A 21,585-nucleotide genomic window follows, 5' to 3' on the forward strand; every position below is an offset into this window, starting at 1 on the left:
CTTAGTGTTACGCAAATCTTGTATTAAAATTTGTAAATGGAGTTTTTATGGAAGTTTTTGTTTGTAAGGGTTGTACATTTTACATTTTCTGAATAGAAACAGAAACTATTAACCTGTATGTGTGCACAAGATCAACTATGTATTTCGTTTTATGACCTCAGCTGGATGCAACCCTTCAAAAGTATCCAATCTCATTGTCATGAAGTATGTTGAAAAGGGTTTTTTGTGGTTTTTTAAATCTTAATTTAATTTAAATATGGAGTTTTTTTCAAAATGTTTTCCCTCTTTTCTGTACTACTTAAGAGTTGTAGGTAATATATGCATGTATGTGAATATATACATTCAGTATTTTTTCAATATATATTCAATATTTTTATCCAAAGCCACATAATACAGTACTTAAGATAATTTGGGGGTCTTTTGATGAAAGTGCTTTGCATTTTACAGGAAGGAAATTGATTACTGATGTTTTAGCTTATTTAATTGCATATTTTATAGTTTTACATTAACATAGGTTTTTGTTCCTTCCAGGATTGTCAACAAAATAGTAAACAGGAGAACTTAAAATTTCAAAACTTTTGTCTAGAATAGTAGGACATGACCGTTCTTTGAGGAACCCTTGTCATTATACTTAACATCCTTGTTATGTCATAAGCATCAGATGGTTCATGGTTCTATTTTCAGCGGCTGCTATCAAAAAAAAAAAAAAAAATTTAGTAAGGGGCATGCTTTAGCCTTGCTAAAGAACCCAGATGATGGAACAGATCATGGTCTAGTAGACCATAAGCAGGGTATCATTCACATCTTTAGACTTATTATAATTTAAACAATCAGAATGCCTTCTGTTTACATCCAGGTGAAACTCCCACTGTGAAATGGTGAATTTCTGTAAAACTTTTAGATAATTACCCACTTGGGATATAATTTATTTAATACTTTTCCCCATTACACTATTCCAATGATGATATAAGTTCTCCTTAGAAAATTGAAATAAATTTAAAAAAAGGTACAAACTATCTAATTTACAAATCTGTTATAATGGAAGAAAAAAAATAAAACAGGTATGAAACATGAATCACTAGAGAATTGTCGCCATAACAAAATCAGAAACTTGCTATTAAACACCTGTGCTTTCAATATAAATGCACAATTTCTGTGAGGTTCTCGTGAGTTACTGGTGAATTTGTTTTTAGGCTTCCAGGTTCATCCTATTGGTTCTTAGCAAGGGTGATGAGGATAACAAATGAAATGGAGAGATGGTTGGACAGACACCTGCATATATATAAGGTTTGCACATTAAATCTTAATCTGACCTGGGAAGAACCTAGGTTTGCTTTCATGTATTTCAAAGGTACTGTAGCTTGTCTAAACCGACAACTTAAAATTGTTTTCACTTATGTCAGGGTAAGTGAAAGGTTACCTTTTGAATTCACTAAAGTTATGAAGATAAAATAAGACTAGTAAATAAAAAGTAAACAATGTCAGAGGTAAGGTCTTCAATTCCACTTTTGTTGTTTTTTTAACTAGTATAAATTCATATCAAGCATTACGATGTTGAAAGTCATGTGATCTCTTGCAGAATTTGTCACGAAGGCCTGATCTATAATTCAGTTTTCAAACTATGGGCTGCTGGAAGGTTATTAGAAAAAACGTATGATGGTAGTCGGGTGGGAATGGTAAGCTGGTGAGAGGGTGCATATGGAAAAGTAATCAGTGAGACTGGAACTGGTTTGTTGGCTGTTGTAGGGTTGCCCAATTATTTGATTTAGTGTCTAGCTAGTTTATTGTGGAAAATTGCTTTGATACTAAACTGTAAAGACTAACAATCCTTCAAGACACCTTCATGCCAGAATCTGTTCCTCATTCCTCACCTTTATTCAGACAGAAGGAATCATTGTTATTGTGGCATTTAAATACAGTAGCTATTGCAACATGTAGTACATCATATCAACACACTAACCTTAATAGAAATGTAATTGATGCCAGATTACTAAATTCTGGTTAATTATTTGAACACATCTGTGCTTTAGAATCTATTCCACAAGACATGCTATATACTACACATATAATAACTAGAAAACACACAGTTTCAGAACTGACAAGTATAAATGAAAACATAAACCTTGCAGGAAGTTTTCCTTTTGATCACATGGAACTCACAAACATACTGCAATGTACTTTAGCATGAAAGATTGTGAAAAATACCCCTTGATGTAGAAGACTTAGTATTGTATTCATCCTGTAAAAGGTCAGTAATGTTCCAGGTTAAGACAAGGCAAGATGTAGCAGTGAAATCTACATGTCCCAGACATTTTGCAGTATTTCAAGAAGCTATTACAGGACAAGATGAGTTATGACAATCCTCAGGAAACCTGCAACCATGACTGGGGCTAACATTGCTCTCTGCATTTCCATCATTCAGGAGATCATGAGATGCACCTGGTAAGCTTCTCTGTTTGACACCTCGTTATTTGTAATATCATACAATTAAATTCCTACCATGCAAAGAAAGGTACAGATACCAGTTTAAGGGAAATGTGTAGTATTTAATGGCAGTTTCTCCCTGTGTTTCTTTGTTGCTATTTTCAAAATTAATTTCATGGCTAACTTTTTAACTGAAGCTCTCTGTTGTGGTAGCATTCCTCTTGCAGAGAAGGCAAGCACTCTTGTTGGGCTGCTTGAGAAGGTGTATACTCTTCTCTGTGCATATTGGGAATGCTGATGTGATTACAGGATAGAACCTAATTTTGGATTTCATGTTTACTTCTTTCAGTGTTATTTCGTAGTTATGGGAAAAAAATAAACTGTAAAAGATATAAATTAAGAAATAACAATAAATTGAAGGTTTGTTTTTTCTTGCCTTTATCTAACTGCTTTTGTTTTATTTATTTTCTCCAAGTCTGTATATCTATCTTCCAAATCACCTGTATATCTGACAGATTCATATTACTGCCCAAAGTACTTTTTCTTCAGGTATTGCTCTCATACACTGTTGTGCTGGGTCCAGCTGGGATGGAGTTAAATTTCTTCATAACAGCCTGTATGGTGCTGTGCTTTGGATTTGTGGCTGAAACAATGCTGAAATAACATTTTTGCTACTGCTGAACAGTGCTTGCACAGCCCCAAGGCTTTCTTTTTCCCACTCTGTCTCCCGCAGTGAGCAACATGGGGGTGGGCAAGGAATTAGGAGAGGACACAGCTGAGATAGCTGACCCAAACTGACCAAAGGGATATTCTATGGCATATGATGTCATGCGCTATGCTAAAATCTTGGGGAAATAAGAAGGGGAGATGTTAGTGCTTATGGGGCTTGTCTTCCCAGGTAAGCGTTACGTGTGCTGAGGCCCTGCTTTCCAGAAAACAGCTGCCTGCCTGTGGGAGTGAGTGAAAAATTCCTTATTTTGCTCTAATTGTGCATGCAGAGTTTGCCCTACCTAACCTGTCAGCCCATGTATTTCCTTCCTTTTCTCTCACCCATCTTGCCATGGCTGGGTAAATGAGCAAGTAGTTCTGTGATTGCTTTGGCTGCTGGCTGGAGTCAACGCACAAGAATTATTTATTCACCCCTCCTGATGTCAAACTCTCCTACATATATAAACAAATGCAATTGTTTTAAAAACTTTTTTATATATACACGTATCTTCAGTATTTATTTTTTTTATTCCCCTCCTCCCCCTTGCCCCAGAATAGAAGAGGGAGGGAAAAATGTCCCTGGATTTCTAATGTAAAACCGTATATTATTCTGTTTTGAGGTTACTTATGTGCTACTTAAGACTCAAACTCTCTTGTAAAAAATATAAGGTGAAGATCTAAACGATATTACGTATGCCCATTGGTTTTCCAGCACAGAAAATGATACTTTTGTTAAAAAACATATTAAGCATAAGGGACAGATTCTCAGCTGGCATAAATCAGCATGGTTCCACTGAAGACGATGCAGTCACAAAACTTTGAAACATCTTTAGTGCTCATCCACCTTTTTATTACTGTTGTATTATTTAAAAAACTATTTTGCTATGTTGCACAATTTAAGAGACAGTGTTTTGTACATGATACAAAACTGATGACCTTAGCAGATCCTTATGATGAAGGTATGATTTTTGAGAATGATAGCTTAAATGTACATTTTCAATGATTAATTATCTCTTTGCTGTTTATCAAGTTTGTGTGCTCTGGTATTTGTTGAAGTTCCATTGTAAGGTGGGGTACAAAGTTTCACTAAAGAAAAGCTGCTCTGTTAATGGGATAAATTGTGGAAGCATTAGCAAAACTTATTAATGATCTGAACATGGACACCCTGGGTGAACTAAACATTTACAGAACCTAATTCCAATTTCAGTTAGATATTAATTATGTTAGCCCCAAGTTCAAGTTACTTAAATCTCTTTATAAAACTGTCATCTTTTTCACTCATTAGTGAAAATGCCTTCTCCTTGAAGCCTCTGTCCACCAGTCATTTATTTTAAACGCTCCTCCTAAGTTTAACAGACCTTTGATTTTCAGCACAGTTAAGGACATTGCTGTAATTGGATAAGTGTATTCAGTGCTTTTGGGAGAGAACTAGCTACCGTATCCATGACAAGTCTTTAGAAGTTAACCTTTGGAATATTACAAGTAAAAGACAAATTGGAACACAAGATGGAAGGCACTCTCCCTGACTGTGTAACTAATTAACATAATCACATTATTTGTACAGAAAGAATATAGGCAAGCATTTAACATTGCAGAAATTACTGCGTGTTAAAAAGTGACACAACCAAATCGGTTTCCTTGCAGATTCTTGAAATTGGATGCAAAGCACAGTATAATTTTTTCTCTCTTTTTGTTTGCTTTTTTTTAAAAACAGCTAGACTGCACAAGTAGAAGCACATGCCATTATTCTGTGTATTAAGTATGGAAGGATAAAGTGGATGCATTATTAATATATTTACTAATCTTAAAATATGTTGCTAATTCTAGAATTAAATTATTAATCATTTAAATACCTTTAAAATATGATTCTGAGTTCAGTTTTTAAAGCTGAGTAGGGCAAATGGAACCTAGTTTTTTCAGGAAATATTAATCACCAGATCACTGAGATTCAGGTTTCCTGCAAGTCATCTAAAACTGGATTCTTAAGGCCAGCAATGCACAAAATTTCTTTCAGAACTTGCTTTTGAAAAATATTGATCTTGGAACATACTCTGAAAGATATTAAATACTAAATTGAGAGCTGAAATAAAAATTTATGGTGATAGTTTCCACACTAACAATATCTCCTCAGGCTCCAGTTTCTCTTCATAGCTTTGCCATATTGTTCTATTGTTCCAGAAACAATGAGAGAGTAATGGTATCTATAACCCAGCAGTTCTGTTATGAAAGAAATAATCCATGACTATCATAGTGTATACCTTTTAGTATGCAAACAGTTGAACAGCTTTGTCCGTTTCAACCATTCTTAAAGTTTCAGGCTCTAAGCAGGGGTCCTCAAACTATGTTCTGCAGGCCAGATACGGCCCCCCAGGGTCCTCAATCCGGCCCCCGGTATTTACAGAACCCCCCTGCCCCCCCCTCCCTCCCCCCCTCCTCCGGGGGTTGCGGGGGGAAACCAAGCAGCTGCAGATGACTGCCTGCCACTTAACCCGCGCGCCAGCCCCCTGTTAAAAAAGTATGTGGACCCCTGCTCTAAGTATCAATACCTGCAATATGAGATTGACCCGAGTGTAAAATAATAATCAGGCTGTTTTCCATTTGTGTTCCTTTTCCCTCCATATAATGGATGCATTGAAACAGCTGCAATCTCAGACTGTTATTGCTGAACATCCTGTGTTTTACAGCATCAACTCAGCAGCAAAAATGTTTTCTAAGATTCGTGTGGAGAGAGGTACTTCAACACTAACTAGCATTGTTGTAATTTGATGAAAATTTTGCGAACTTTTTTTTTCTTGGTGATTTTAAATCTATAGTCTTTTGGGGTTTTGTTTTTGTGGTTGTTTTGTTTGTTTGTTTGTTTTTAGGGGGAGTTTGGGGGTTTTTGTAACTACAGAATTGCTTTTAGAAATGTGATGAAATGTAAAATTATCAGAGAAAACAGATTTTTTTTTTAGAGCAAAAAAAAATGCAGCTGTACAAATCTTCAAAACTGATTTTTCAAGCTTTGTTACTTAAAACATCGTTATTTGAATGGTTTCATGGATCTTGTAGGATGTGTTTCTTGGTATCTAACTGTAGCCTTTTAAAACTTAGTTTCCAATCTAATTTGCTCTATTTTAAATGGATATAGACCTATATAAATAACCCAGACTAAGAGAAATGTCTCAATACCTGGGATGAAATAGTTTTCCAGAATTTACACTGACTACAGGAAAAATTTGCATGAAGATTTGAGACTAAAAACCTAATTCTTAGGTAAGTAAAGCTATGTCTAATGAATTTCATCATGCTCCTGTTTCCTGCCTGGATGGCTTAACTTCTAGGAATAGCTTTAATTTCTGCCTTTGGTCTGTAAGCATTTACATTAATTAACTGTTCCCAGGGGAGTGAAAAACAAGGAAAGTCATCAACTTCAAAAGTAAACAATATATAAATACCAAGTTTTTTGTCCATAGCTTTCACATTTTAGAAAGTGGTCCTTTTTTAGACTGTTCTCTTTAAGGTAACATGCTGTAAAGATTATATTTATGTTATAACTCCTGATTACAACAGTTTTATTGTCTGTCAAAGCTATAAAACCAGTAAACTTTTCTCTTCATACTGTGGTTTAATGACCCACATCTTTTCTGCCATTGGAAAGAAGAAAAGGTAGCAGGGTCCAAGATACTCCTACTGAATTATACATCTTACTGCCTAAGATTTCTCTAGTTTCTGGAAAAAATATCGCAAAACCCAGACACTGTAGGGAGCAGGATATAATAGTTCATCACTTCATTTTTATTTTGCTAGTACTCCACTAAACCCTAGTCTTTCCATTTCTACTCTAAAAAACTGTTCTTATTTCCTCTCACATACTTGGATCTCCCATAGGGAGAGGCTGTGAAACCGTATCCCACACAGAAATGTGATAACTCTCCGGTACAGCTATAGTAACACCTCACTGGAACTTTTCAAAGACTTCTTATATCCTTCTATACCTGTAAGTACCAAACATTATCTCTACATTGCTTGAATTACTCTTGCTGTGGTTTATATTCACAGAGGTTTTGCATCAAAAGTTACATGAATACAAAACTTTAATTTTTCAAGTAGCAAGGAAGAAAATAATCTATTGGAAACATTTCATTAATCTATAAAATCTTTCACAGAAATGTTTCCTGTTTACTCCTTGATGCCATAACAACTCCATTTCATCATCAAAGCAGTCAGACTCATGAGAAAGTATAGATTACAAGAGAGTGCTGCACAACATCTGGTTCCAAACCCCCTATAAAAGCAGTGCTAAGGTTGTCTGGCACCCTGTCAAGCTGAGTCTTGAACCTCTCCAATGAGTGAGATTCCAATTCTTCTTTGGCCAACATTATTCAATGTTTAATTGTTCTCATGATGAGGATTTTTTTTCCCTTGTATTTACGTAGAATTTACCCTGAAGCAACTTGTGCCTGTTACCTCTTATTCTGTCACCTTGCAGCCTAGTGAGAAAACCACCTCTGCAAATTCTCTGTGACTCTCAGCTACTCAAAGACTGTGATTAGGAGTTCCTTTCTGTGACTTCTCTCCTTTAGGCTGAATAAAGCTAATTTCTTCAACCTTTCTTCATGTGCCAAGTCGTTCAACCATCTAATATTGATGACCCTTTGCCAGACCCTCTCCAATTTTTCAATGTCTCTGTTGAACTAGGGAATCAAAACAGTCAATCAAGTATAACAATCATCTCAAAGAGAATTCATGCCGAGTACTGCCAACTTACTTGTCTTCAATAACTAAGAAAGATGGCCTTAGGCAATTATTGAGGAATTTGAAACTCTGGCTATCTCAGAAATATCATAAACCTTCAGCTCTGTTGGTATAAGTTGTTTTGGTTTAATTTCTCCTTTTTGTTTGTTTAGTTTTAAATTTCAAATAGAAAGGGAAACAAAATCTAAGTTTTATTCTGATAATTTTGCTCCTCAAACTAGGGCTTAGGTTGTATCAAAGGGTTTACTATTCCAGGATAAAAATGGATATTTTCAGACATGTACTTTGTTATTTTTAAAATGTCTTGAAGATTGGGGGAGATCCTTGAAAACTGAAGAATAGTAATAGTTGTACCTGTCTTTGCAAAGTGCTGAAAGGTATACCTGGGTAACTGGATGTCAGTCAGCCTCAGTTTCATCCCTGGGAAATGTTTTCATGGAGCTCATTTCCAATACATGAAGGTGAGGATGATGATTGGTAATGGTAAGCTCAGGACAAATCATGCCTGATCAACCTGACTGCGTTTTACAATAAAATTGTTGCATTTCATGCATAAAGGTAGTGCAGTGGACATAATTTACCTTGATTTTAAGAAGGCTCTCAACAACATCTTCCACTACATTCCTATATCCAAGTTAGGACATTACAGTCTGGATGGATGGACAGCTTGTTTGGTAAAATACTGACTGGATGACCAGGTTCAGGCAGTAGTGGTTGATGGGTCATACTCTACATGGAGGCCGGTGGCAAACAGAGAACGGCGAGATTCTATCCTGTGACTGCACCTGGGAAGAAAGACCTTGCAGGAGAAGTACAGCTGAGGGCCTAACTGACTGGGAAGTGGTTCTGCTGAGGTGAATTTGAGAATGTTCATGGGTGGTGAGCCAGGCATAAGCGAGCAGTGTGCTCTGGTAGAAGCACTGAGAAGATCACAGCAAGGAGGCTGAGGGGAGTGACTATTCTGCCCTCCTCAACATTTTTAGGATCACATTTGGAGTTCTGTATCTACTTCTGGACCTCCCAATACAAGAAAAACATAGATAAACTGTTCAGCAGAGGTTGTCCTGTCTGGTAAAGGCCTGGAGCGCTTGCCTTGTGAGGGGAGGCTGAGGTAGCTGGGCTTGTTCAGATTGGGGAAGAGATGGCACTACAGGAATCTTAGGAAAGTCCCTCTTATACCTCTGGTGACATTATCGAGACAGAGCCAGGCTTTTCATAGTGGCACATGGTGGAGGATGATACACCACACTTAAGTTGAAACAAAAGAAGGTTCAACTGGAAAAAAAAAAAAATGTTTTCTTCATGAGAATAGTCAAGCACCGGACTAGGCTGCTTAGAGATGTTGTACAGTCCTCATCCTTAGTGGTTTTAAAGACCCCACTGGATCAATCCCTTGGCAAGCTGATCAGACCTCATAGCCGAACCTGTTTTGAATAGGAATTTTGGCTTAGAGACCTATTGAGGTCCCTTTCAAACTGAATTATCCTGTGATACTATGAACTTTGTTTCTTTATTTCCAAGTAGAAATTTTCCAGAGAGGTCTAATGATACCTCCATTGTCATCTATAGAAAAGTACTTAGCACCATACAATAATTAATTTCTCGCTTCTCTGCAAGCTAAGATGCTTATCAATCTTGATGTTCAGAAGTGTCAGTTTACATATATTTTGGTTGCACAGTGTTTTGCCTCTTCTGAAATGTCTTCACTGGCCTTGGATGATGTATACTTTTATTAGTCTTTATAATTTAATTTAAATATAATTGCTACATTGTAACATATAATTGTTAAATGCTTTTATAGATCTAGGCTACTTTGATACCTTAGTATATGAAGTTAATGCTCTGTTGTCCACTATGTGCTTGGATCCATCTTGGTGTGATTGTTTTCTAATTTATAATCTCTTAGTTGGCACTTACTCAATTTACTTTGAATTTACCTTTGCACTTGTTGGTATTAGCACAGTGTTAAAGGGATCAGTTTATCCTATGATGTGAATTTCCTGACATAACTGCTGTTTGTCATAAACAAATTGCGTTAGTGCACTAATGAAAATTCCACAACAGTAATACAAATTTTAAACAGCATATCAGTATTACATTTATTCCACAAGAACTGCATTAAGAATGTTCCCATTAATTTATAGGATTTCTTTATTGACTATTATGTTCAAGAACAGACAAATTACTGATTTTCTTCCTTTCTGTTTTATTTATATTGTATGCAGTTAGTAATGTATTTCAAATTAGTGTGACACTCAGTTTCCTGTCAAATGTTTAATACACATCCTACTGCATTACTTTTATGCCCTCCTTGTATCAATCAGACTTATAATTTAACTGAAGAGTGAAATATCACTAGTTTGATTTTTCTCTTCTCCTGTAGACTGGGATTAAAACTATTCCTGTTCTTAACTCTTTAATTGAAAGTTGTTTGAGCTTTTGTATGGAAATGATGAAAAAGTATCTGCTCTGTCATTTGTATATTCATGGCATAAAGTTAATATTTGTTCAGTCTTCTCTAATGTTCATGTTATGTAAGCGGGAAAAAGTGGATCAGATCACATCTAATACTTTTAAGGGTTTTTCTTCCCATGCATATTTTTGAAAATTTTAAAAATATAATTAGCGTTTTTTTCACATCACAGAGGACATGAAAGGACTTTGTCACGCATATATATAATGCAAAATCTATAAATGCCACTTTTCTGGTTCTTTTCCTATCAGTGTTAACAGCTTTATCACCTACAGTAAGTGGATTTCTCTGTTAGGACACCCTATTTTTCTAGTAAGAATACTGCCTCTGAGCTACTGAGATGCAGCTTAATTAGGTCTTTTCAGTCTTTTTTTCATGATGAAGGCATCAGTTAGAAAAATATTCTGAAAATGTCTTGTTTTCTCAAGGCTGCCTGAGAGACTGCTAATTGCAAATATAGGCTGAAAGTGCAAAGCTTTTTAAAGGTGCTATTAGTAAAGTTGTTAAAAGCCTGACTAAAGAATCTCTGCTTCTGGAGATAAGCAGGATCTTCACACAGTTAAATAATAATTTTCTGGGAGTGGATATTCTCTGCATAAATTCCAGGGCTAGCATGTTTTTTTGGCTGTGTTGTTGGTTTTTGATTTTCTACAAAGTCTGTTTGAGATTAAATTCTCAACCCACAGAACAGAGGATATTGGAATATTCAATAAGGAATGGTGCTGAAAAAGAAACGTGAAAATCTTCCTATTTACAGTAAAGATAAATTTTTGCTCAAAGGTGAGGCTGCAAATTCACTACAAGAAGAAATACACTGCTCTGTGTTCCTGTCTTTGCTTGAGTTTCAAATAAATCTAAATTAATGCAAACGGAACCATGTTGTTCTCCTTCATATACTTCATATACATTTCAGTGAATAACTTCAAATGTTTAAAGATTGTTAGCAATTGTCTCTGGCATAAAGTAAAACTAAAACTGAATTATCAACTCATTTGAACTGTAACTCCTTAAAATTTATCTTGAATTGAACTTTAATTATTATTTTTCTGTGGTCTGATCCCTAATCCACATGCAAAACAGTATTAATCTTTTGAATCAAAATTTAATCTGAACTGTTATTTTGAAGTTTTATCAGAATTTAAACAAAATATATTACATGGTTTGTATACTTTAGTTTCAAGTAATTTTAGCCACAATAATTTAATGTCATCATCTTGACGGTACTACTGAGACAGAATATGCAGCGAAAACAAGGTTTCAGTTATATAAGGTGCTGAACTTCTTACATACTATAGGATTAGGCCCAGATCCAACAAAGCATCAAGCTTGTCATTCTAAATGAAACAGAAGATATGACCCTAAACAATTATTTATATTCGAAAGGAAATACTTCTAAGAAATTGTATTTTAAGACGAAACTGAAACAGGTCACTGTTTTAAAGCAACTATGTAATCCAAGCATACAGCTTTCATACAGTTTGCAACTTTTATAAGGATGGGGGGTTTTTTCATAGCCTTTTATCTGAATTAATAGAGGGTGTTTTTTTAAAATAAGTGATATTGTTTCGATACTGCGTGAGATGCAAAAAATAAATGACACTACATGCCTTGCGAAGAGATGAAGTGCAATGACCATTGTGGCCCAAACTCAGCTTGGATCTTTAAAGTGTTTTCTAACAGTGGAATACACATTTCAGATGTTCAGAGGGATATTAATATGTATGTAGAAATATTTATTAATGTAAAATCATGTTTTAAATTGGTTTTAATATAATTAATACACTATTTCTAAATTCTGCTGCTATTTAAGCAGGGCATGCAAGATAGCAAGTGGCAGAAAGGTCAGTGTAAGTAATCTTGTGCCTTTGTAATGATCAAGTCAATGTACTGGGATCAAAACAAAATCAGAGTTACTATTTAGGACCACCTCGTATCTGTTTTATGTGATTCTTTCTTCAGGTCTCAGCATTCATATATGATTAAGAATGCAAACAGCACAGTCTTAAGAAATACTTTCTGAATAAAGTATAGATTTTCTCATTAGGTAATGATGGTGTTCATGAAGCTACAGGATAAGAAGGAATTTCTAATGTTTTTAACGTAATACTTTGTGTAGCAAATGAGTGATCTGACTTCAGATGTAAAAGAAGGAATGGCCTGAAGGTTAATTCCTTCACCTGCTTTAGGTGATTGCCTGCATTAATCTTTCAGTTTCCTATTGATTTCTATATATAAACATATTGTACTGCATCTGGCTAGGGTAAAGTTATGAAGTTAACTTTCTTCATAGCAGTCTGCATGGTTCCATGCTTTGTATTTGAGCCTGAAACATTGCTGATAGCACACTGGGTTTGGATACTGCTGAACAGTGCTTACACAGCATCAAGACTTCCTCTGTATTTCTCCCCAGCACCCACAAACTGATTAGGTTTGGGGTTACCAAGAAACCGGGGGGAACACAGCCAGCACAGCTGATCTGAACTTACCAAAGAGATATTCCATACCATACCATATCGTGCTCAGCAATAAAATCCGGAGTAAAGAAGGAAGATGGGTGGGTATTTGGGGTTATGGGGTTTGTTTTCTCAAGTAATGTCACATGGGCTGAGGCCCTGTGTTCCTTGAAATAGTTAAGCATCTGCTTGCTGATGGGAAGTAGTAAATTAATTCCTTATTTTGCTTGTGCATGCCGCTTTTGCTTTTCTAATTAAACTGGCATTATCTTGATGCATGAGTCTGTTCATCTTCTTTCTCTTTTTCTTTCCATCCCCAGGGTGAGGTGAATAAGTTAAAGGCAGGTTGGGTGCTTGACTGCTGGTGAGGGTTAAGCCATGACACACATGTAAATTATGTAGGCCACAAGGTTCATCCAGTATCTGGATTCTTTGTTACCTGTTATTTTATGGGATGTTCTGTGTGTAGCTAATAGGTGCGTTCCTTATTGTCTCAACAGCTTATTCAGGAAAATGAATTATTATCCTGATTAACCAGGAATTAAATACTTTAGAAATAAGCAAAGCATGATTGTGTTAATGTAGTCTTCTATTTGCCTGATGGGATATTGACTGTTCCCTGAAGAAATGAACTTGCCCCACAATAACCAACAGTCAAGTTACTCACTAGGAGTACAAGAAATTAAATGTTATTCTGTCTCTTTTGGAGCAGCAGTTAAACTGAGTATTCAACTTCCTATCAGGTTTTTCAATAATTATGTTGTTGATAGTGTGGAGTAGATTTTAGTCTATCAAACTGTCTACTCCTCTAGAAGGCACTTGAAAAAAGGTATGTGTTTTGTACTTCTTACAGTTGAGATTTAGTGTGCATAGGTAGACTCCTGTGTGCTAATACTGTTACTACTGCTGTTACAGTTCCAATTTCCATTTAAAAAAAACCAAAACAAAACAAAACAGTTTTTGCTTTTTTGGAGTTAGGTGGTAGATGAACAAATATTGATTATACAAGACTACAAAAAAATTGTAAAGCTTCTGTCTTGTAAGCTCTGCCATTTAAGAACCTCAGTTATGTCATCCTTCCCATGGAAGAAAATCTGATGCATGACATCATCACGCATGAAAAAATCTGAAGCACAGCTTGGTGCCATTTCTTCAAGACTTTCTGGAAGGGTCCATTTCTTAGGACAAATTCATCATACTTTTGGATTTTTCTTTCTATAAATTTGTAATGATTACTGGATTTTCTCTTTGTATTTTCCGAACACATACAAAATGTCTGTGGAGACATGAACAATGTATTCTAAAATGAATGTTAGTTTTAATACAAAAGAAGTTGTTAGATACAGAAAAAATAAAGACAAAGTTTGGGAATAAATGGTGATGCCCATGGACAGAGAGGACAATTGCATTCTGATCAAAAATTAGAATTCATTCTACTCTGAGTTTACTAAATCATTCGAATGAATAAGCTAATTGTCCAGTAAATGCACAAAGGTCTTGATGTATATGGAGCACATTAGATCCATTGAAAATATTCTGCCAAGGTGGTCTGCACTTTTGGGATATAGGTGAGAAGGAGAAAAAAATACTTTTGGCAAACAGTGGTTGAACAGATTGTTTCTCATCTTAATTTTCAGAAAACAAAAAAGTTCCTGCAAAAGTTGGTACTCCTCTTAAGCTATGAAAAGGTCAGGCACCTACTCAGTTAACCACAGAAGGTTCTTCTATCATCAGGAAAGGTAGAGACTTTCAGAGGTGATTCATCTTAAACATTTTACATACCTGCTGCCCTGATGTCTGTAAGATTTTATATGCTGTATCTCATTCTGTATACTGTATTCCAAACTGGATAAAACCCTGAGTAGCCTTGTCCAACCTCATAGCTGACCCTGCTTTGAGCAGGAGGTTGGATTCAGGTGAACTTCTGAGATCAGTGTAATGAATTACTTTAATCCTTTAATCCTAAATCTGTCATCAAAATATTTAGCATTGGTCAATTCCTCTTAGGCAAACAGGCTTGTCATGGCCTGAGCTGATTTTAACTAGTTTTAACTGTCAGGTAGCTGCTGGGTAGGGGGTGTGGGGGGTGAAGTTTGGTCCTAGCTTGTAGGAAATCCAAGTAATTGTTCTGACTGGATTGAACTGTCTGTGATCTTAGAATAAAGTGTTCTGTAGAGGAATATACATGTGATCTGGTAATAAAATGTGCTGTGGAAGAGTGCAAATACCAGACAGAAATCTCAAACTGTAAACACTAATCATTGTGATCAGTCACTGGTCATTACCAGAAAGTGCAACTTTGAGCATCACATAAAACCAGACTTAGAGATAATGAAGAGCCAAAAAAAAAAAGCTTAAGTAACTGGGAAACCAGTGGCTAGAAGGAACACAGAAGAAGTAGTGTTAAGAAAAAACAAATTAAAAAATAATTAATTCCAAGACATCATATCCTTTTTTTAATCAAATTGGGATAGTTTTGATTTGTCATAAAACCCTCCATCTCCAAACCTGTTTGGTGAAGATGGAGAGAAATATTGGCAAGTTGATCATAACAGAGAAAAGGGATGCTAGTGGTAAATTTATGTGTAACAACTTTATTTGTGAGGCTTTTCTATATTAATTAGGGGTACAAGTGTTAACATTATTGTAGCTGAGAAACTGCTGTATTTTGATTAGATTTTAAGAGTTTAATTAAACTGTAAGTTCTTAACTCCATATAAACAATATATTCCCTTTTGCCCATAACAAGATTTTGAGTGTAACATCAGCTGCCTGTTTCTAAATGAGAAAATTATTTTGTCTTTCACTGGAAGACCTTATTTTCTCTTTCCCTGATCCTTCCGGAAAAAACATTTTTGTGGCTTGTCCTCAGACAACCCAGGAATTATATCCTTTTCATACTGAAAAAGAATGTTCAAAATTGTGCTGAGTAGATTTCCCCTACCCTCCTCCACCTCCATTTGTCCCAGTCTTCACCAAACAGCTTTCCGACATTTGGTCTAACAATTTAAATATCTTAGAACTAAGTTTTGGACCTGGGAGATCCAGCATCATCCTTCCTGCTTAACACCATCCTGTTGTACAACAGGCAGTTTTCCAACAAAGAAATGATTTTATTTCCACCTGTTGGTTAGAAACAGCTGCAACTGCATCTTGTCCTGAGAAATTAGCAAAGCCAGAATTTCATGTTAATACCCCATTTTGAGCCATTTAATTTGAAGCTTTAGGTGCCATGAATTAATCTTCAGTCTTTTGTATCATAATTATTTTGTACTGTCTCACATCCATTTATTGTGGCCAACAGTCACTGCTCACTGAATGATGGAAATGCCATCACATTGATAACCTGAAAATAGAGCTAAATGCTAACAAGATCCATGTACTTCTCCAAAGCAGCAGATGCTAGCAATATCCTAAAATGGATAACAGGGAGGAAAACACAGTTTCTTATGGCTTTTCTGAGGACACTGAGCTTCTGAAAGGACTAACCTAATAAGGGATCCAGTCTGTAGGATAGTGGAGATATTTCTTCTGGAAGTTAGACCAAAGTTAGATTATGAAAATTTTCATTTGGAAAAATGCATTAGGCCACATAGCTTGGTGGTATGAATTGAGGCAAAAAACCACATGAGGGTGGTTTTGGTTGCTTGGTTTGGGGTTTGGTGGTTGTGGGTTTTTTTGGTTGGTTGGTTTTTTGTACAAAAATAAAATTAGAAAGCAATATAAAACCTGAAGCCTATTCACTTAATTTACATCTCTAGTTTGAGACTTGACAGATGTTTGGTTAATAAGAAACACTAGAGAGAAAAATTAGGTAAATTAGGTGCTAATTCTGAATCTGAGCTTAAATTTTCTACCACTGCCTAAAAAGAAGTCTATTGTATCAAAGATAATGATAAGTATTTCCATATTTCTGAATAAGTATAAATACAAGTAAGCTACAGTGCTTGTAACTCTGTAGGAGACTGTAGCTGTGTCTGACAGCTTCAATTAGCACATTGCTAAAGAAAAAAAAGTCTCTTCAGCAGTAAAGAAAGTTTTTGGAATATAACAAATGAAACTTCAAAAGCTGACCCTGACAGTGTGTAATATAAAAAAAGAAATTAGTCAAGAAAAGTGAACAAAGTCGTCAGCTGTCTTTGAGGCAACAAAGCAGGATCAGTATGTTTCCATCTGTTGTGTCTGGAGGGTGAATCTGTTAATCATTTTGTAACTTGGACTTTTAGATGACTTTAATACATAGAGACAAAATTTGGCACAACATTTCTTGCCTCTCAGGAATTTACATTTTAATGGTTTAATTGTGTAAGCTGTTATTTTGTGATGTACTACTCTGCTTACAAAATAGTATAGACATTTTATTCTGTGACCAAACCAAAGAAGGTTTAATATTTTTCCCAGATTTGTCTACTAAAAAAATGAGGGGGGGAGGGAGCTAAAATAAACATTTTATTTGCACCTTTTCCTTCCAGACTCTTTAATTGTAATGCTTATAACATATACTCAAGGAACCAGTAACCTAGGAAATACCTTCAAGATATCATCTCTCTGACCTCCTTACTTCCACATCTTTTAACTGACACTCATGCTTTTTTTTATTGATCTTGAAATGTTGCATGTCTTGAACTTGTCATGATGCCTCTACTGATGCCTTACCAATGATGAATAGAACAGAAAAATCATTTTACCTGTCTTTAAGCAATATAAAAACAAACAGCAGCCTTTTTTTTACTCGATTCCAAGAGCCTTTCAACATTGGTGTCACACTATATGCAAGAGAGAGGTTCGATTGTACAGCCCTTACAGTTAGTGATGATGTGATTGAGAGCCTCTGGGTGAGAATTAGGTGGATGAAAAACAAAAGATATGTTGTAGTGAGTATTTACTACTGATCGCCCAGTCAAAGTGTAAGCACTGATGAGTTCCTCTATAGGCAGTTAGGATAAATTTCTAGATCAGTAGCCCTTGTCCTTATGGGAGATTTCAACTTCCCGGACACCAGCTGGGAACAACATACTGCTGTGACTAGCAGGTCTTGTAAATTCTTGAAATTTGTCGGAAATAACTTCTTGTCAGAAATACTCAGTGAGCCAACTAGGAAAGAGGCCCTCCTAGACTTGCTATTTGTGAATAGAGGACTCACTGGAGATATGATGGTAGGTGGGTGCCTTGGCCCCAGTGATCATGAAATGGCCGAGTTTAAAATTTTCAGTGTAATGAGAAAAAAGGACAGCAGGGTTGCTAACCTGGACTTCAGGAGAGCAAACTTTAAGCTATTCAGGTAGCTATCTAGCAGAATACCCTGGGAATCTGCTTTTGAGGTCTTAGGAGTACATGAGTGCTTGTCAGTCTTTAAGAACCACATTTTAGAAGCACAAGAGGAGGCAGTTCCATTGTGTCATAATTCAAGCAAGCAGGGCAGAAGACCAGCTTGGCTGAACAGAGAACTCCTCATGGAGCTCAAGAGGAAAAATAAATTGTATGACCTCTAGAGGCAAGGTCAAGCTTTACAGGAAGATTACAGAGCTGTGGTTCATATATGGAGGGAGAAGACATGAAAGGCAGAAGTTCTCTAACTGAGTTGAAGCTGATCAGTCTTGTGTCAGAGAGCAAGAAAAGCTTTCTTAAGTATGTTGATAGCAAGAGAAGGTCTAAAGAAAACAGCTGTTTGTTGAAGGTGGTTGCCTGACTAGTAGGGGTGAAGAAAAATTGGAGGCATTCAATGCTTTTTTTTTTGCTTCAGTCTTTAACAATACTGATGAACCTTAGGTTGCCCAGTCCTCTGAGCTGGAGGACCACAAGTGTGGGAACAGTGACTTTCCATTTGTGGACACTGAAATTGTAATGGACCAGCTGTTAAAGCTGAATGTTTACAAGTCAATGGGGCCTTATGGGATTCATCCCAGAGTACTGAAGACGCTAGTGGACGTTATGGCAGAACCCCTCTCCATTGCCTACCAAAGGTCTTGGGATTCTGGGGAGGTCCCTGCTGAGTGGAAGCAAGCCAATGTTATTCCAATCTACAAAAAGAGTGTGATAGAAGACCCAGGGAACTACAGACCTGTTAGTCTAGCATCAGTTCCTGGAAAAATTATGCAGAAGATTATACTGAGTGCTACTGAAAACCATTTAAAGAGTAATGCAATCATCAGGCACAGTCAATATAGGCTCACAAAGGGAAGGTTTCTGTTTAACTAATTTGCTCTCCTTCTATGCTAACATCACCCACCTAGTGGATGAAGGGGAGGTGGTAAATGTAGTTTTTCTGGATCATAGTCACGCTTTTGATACTGTTTCTGAAAGCACCCTTCTGAACAAAGTGTCTGCCTCTGGGATGACGGGGTTCATGGTGTGCTGGGCAGGGTGGAAATGGCAGAGCTCAAAGGGTTGTAGTGAATGGTGCTACATCTGGCTGGCAACCAGTCACCACCGGTGTTCCTCAGGGTTCAATTCTAGGGCCGGTTCTGTTCAACACATTTGTTGATTATCTGGATGCAGGAGTTGAATGCACCATTAGCAAGTTTCCTGATGATACCAAAATGGGACATTCTGTTGATTGTCTTGAGTGACAAGAGGCTCTGCAGGGGATCTAGAATAGACTGAATTATTAATGGATGAAATGTAACAAGTCCAAATGTCATATTCTGCACCTAGGACAAAGTAATGCCAGACATAAGTATAAATTGGGAGAGAAGCAGCTGAACAGCAGCCCTGAAGAAAGAGATCTGGGGACACTGGTTGACATCAGGCTTAATATGAGCCAACAGTGTGCCCTGGCAGCCAAGAGGGCAAATTGCATCCTGGGGTGCATCAATCAACGCAACTAGCTGGTCAGAAGAAGTGATTATCCTGCTGTGTTCAGCATTGATGTGGCCTCAACTTAAGCATTTTATGGAGTACTGGGCCTCCAAATTTAAGAAGGATGTTCAGGTCCTTGAATGCATCCAGGAGAGGTCAATATAGCTGGTGAAAGGGCTGGAAGGAATGTCCTGTGAAGAGTGGCTGAGGACGCTAGGTTTGTCTAGTTAGGAGAAAAGGAGGCTGATGTGCAACCTCATAACTCTCTATGGCTTCCTGAGGAGGGGAAGTGAAGAGGGAGGTGCTGAATCTCTGCTCCCTGGGATCTAGTGATAGGGTGCATGGGAATGCTTCAAAGCTACACCAGTGGAGTTTCAGTCTGAACATTAGGAAGGATTTCTTTACTGAGAGGATTGTCAGACTCTGGAACAAGCTTCCTAGAGAGGTGGTCGATGCCCCGAGCCTGTCAGTGTTTAAGAGGCATTTGGACAAAGCCCTTAACAATATGCTTTAACTTTTGATAAGCCCTGAATTGGTCAGCCATTTGGACTAGATGATTGTGTAGGTCCCTTCCAACTGAGTCTATTCTAAGTATACTCAATATTTAGGTTCCTGTTCTACAGAGCACTTACCTAGATAGTTATTTAATCTGTATGAATGTAGACTGTTAATGATTCTGACTTAGCATCATAGAATCACAGAATGGTTTAGGTTGGAAGGGACCTAGAAGATCATATAGTTCCAACGCCCCCTGCCATAAGCACAGATACTTTCCACTTGACCAGGTTGCTCGAAGCCCCATCCAACCTGGCAACTTACATATATTATCTTGAACTCATTCATTTTGATTAGTAAAGTATAACAGTTTTGAAAATATATCTTCCATTTATGAAGATATTTTTTAATTCTAATCCTTTCCTCTAATGTATTTGTTTTTCCTCCCAGACTGTTACCATCTGCAAACGTAATCATCTTACTCTCTATTTCACAATTTAGGTACTAAATGAAACTATGCCTCCTTTGCACACTTGTTCTCCCAGCACAGACCTTTGCATAACCCCAGCTAATTAATCCTTTGATTAAGAACTATTTAAAAGTACTCTCCAAATATGATTTTTTACATAGTTTTGTACATATTTAATGATATTTTAATTTAGATTATGCAAAATCTTTTTGTTGGAGCTTCTGCTCTGATAGTTTAACCTTTCAAAACTATATTGGACCAAAGTTCAACACTTTGTTTAATCAGTATTTCTAGTTTAAGACATTTAAGCTGCTTGAATCTCTCCATGAATTATGGAAATATTAGAAAGCAACACCTACTTGCTACACACCTGATTCCTCTATTGGAATTAATAAACAGAAAGGTAGATCTGTAGAACTGGGGCATGAGGAAGCTGTACAAATTTTAGCTGCAAATCCTTTTTGTGTAGACAGTAATTGAAAAATAAATAAGCATATATTCCATTTTCATGTAAAAATCTGTTGGTTATACTAAGGCAAGGAGCTTTATTAGTCTTGTTTTCACAGCTGTATTTCTGATGATCTTCTGAAATCCATCGGTTTTAGTGTAACTGCATTTTAAAAACATGGACCTTATCAGAACTGCTTTTTTTTCCAGAACAGGAGTAGGCAAATACCAGATTTCAATCAAAGTTGATCATCTTTCAGAAGACAACTCCTAAACTATGGCATTGATCTCTTGGAATTAATCAGAGCCTTTTTGTTTAGCTCATGACAATTCAAAATAGTTTCGATGAAGTGGAGTTATTATATATGTTCTGTGCGTGTATATATATATTCCATTGGTTTCTGCTAAAGACAACCTATGAAGATCTATTGTGATTCTTGTTCTTGTGCACTGTGAAAAGCACTTAACATTCCCTGGTTTTAGCTTCAGTGTCTCCCACTCAGCCTTCAAAAACACTGACTTGTCCTAAAGATGAAGGAGGCCTTTGAACAGTCATTGGTGGAGGGGATGTACCAAAAGGC

The sequence above is a fragment of the Falco biarmicus genome, chromosome 1 (genome assembly GCF_023638135.1).
Source record: "Falco biarmicus isolate bFalBia1 chromosome 1, bFalBia1.pri, whole genome shotgun sequence".
Lineage (NCBI taxonomy): Eukaryota > Metazoa > Chordata > Aves > Falconiformes > Falconidae > Falco > Falco biarmicus.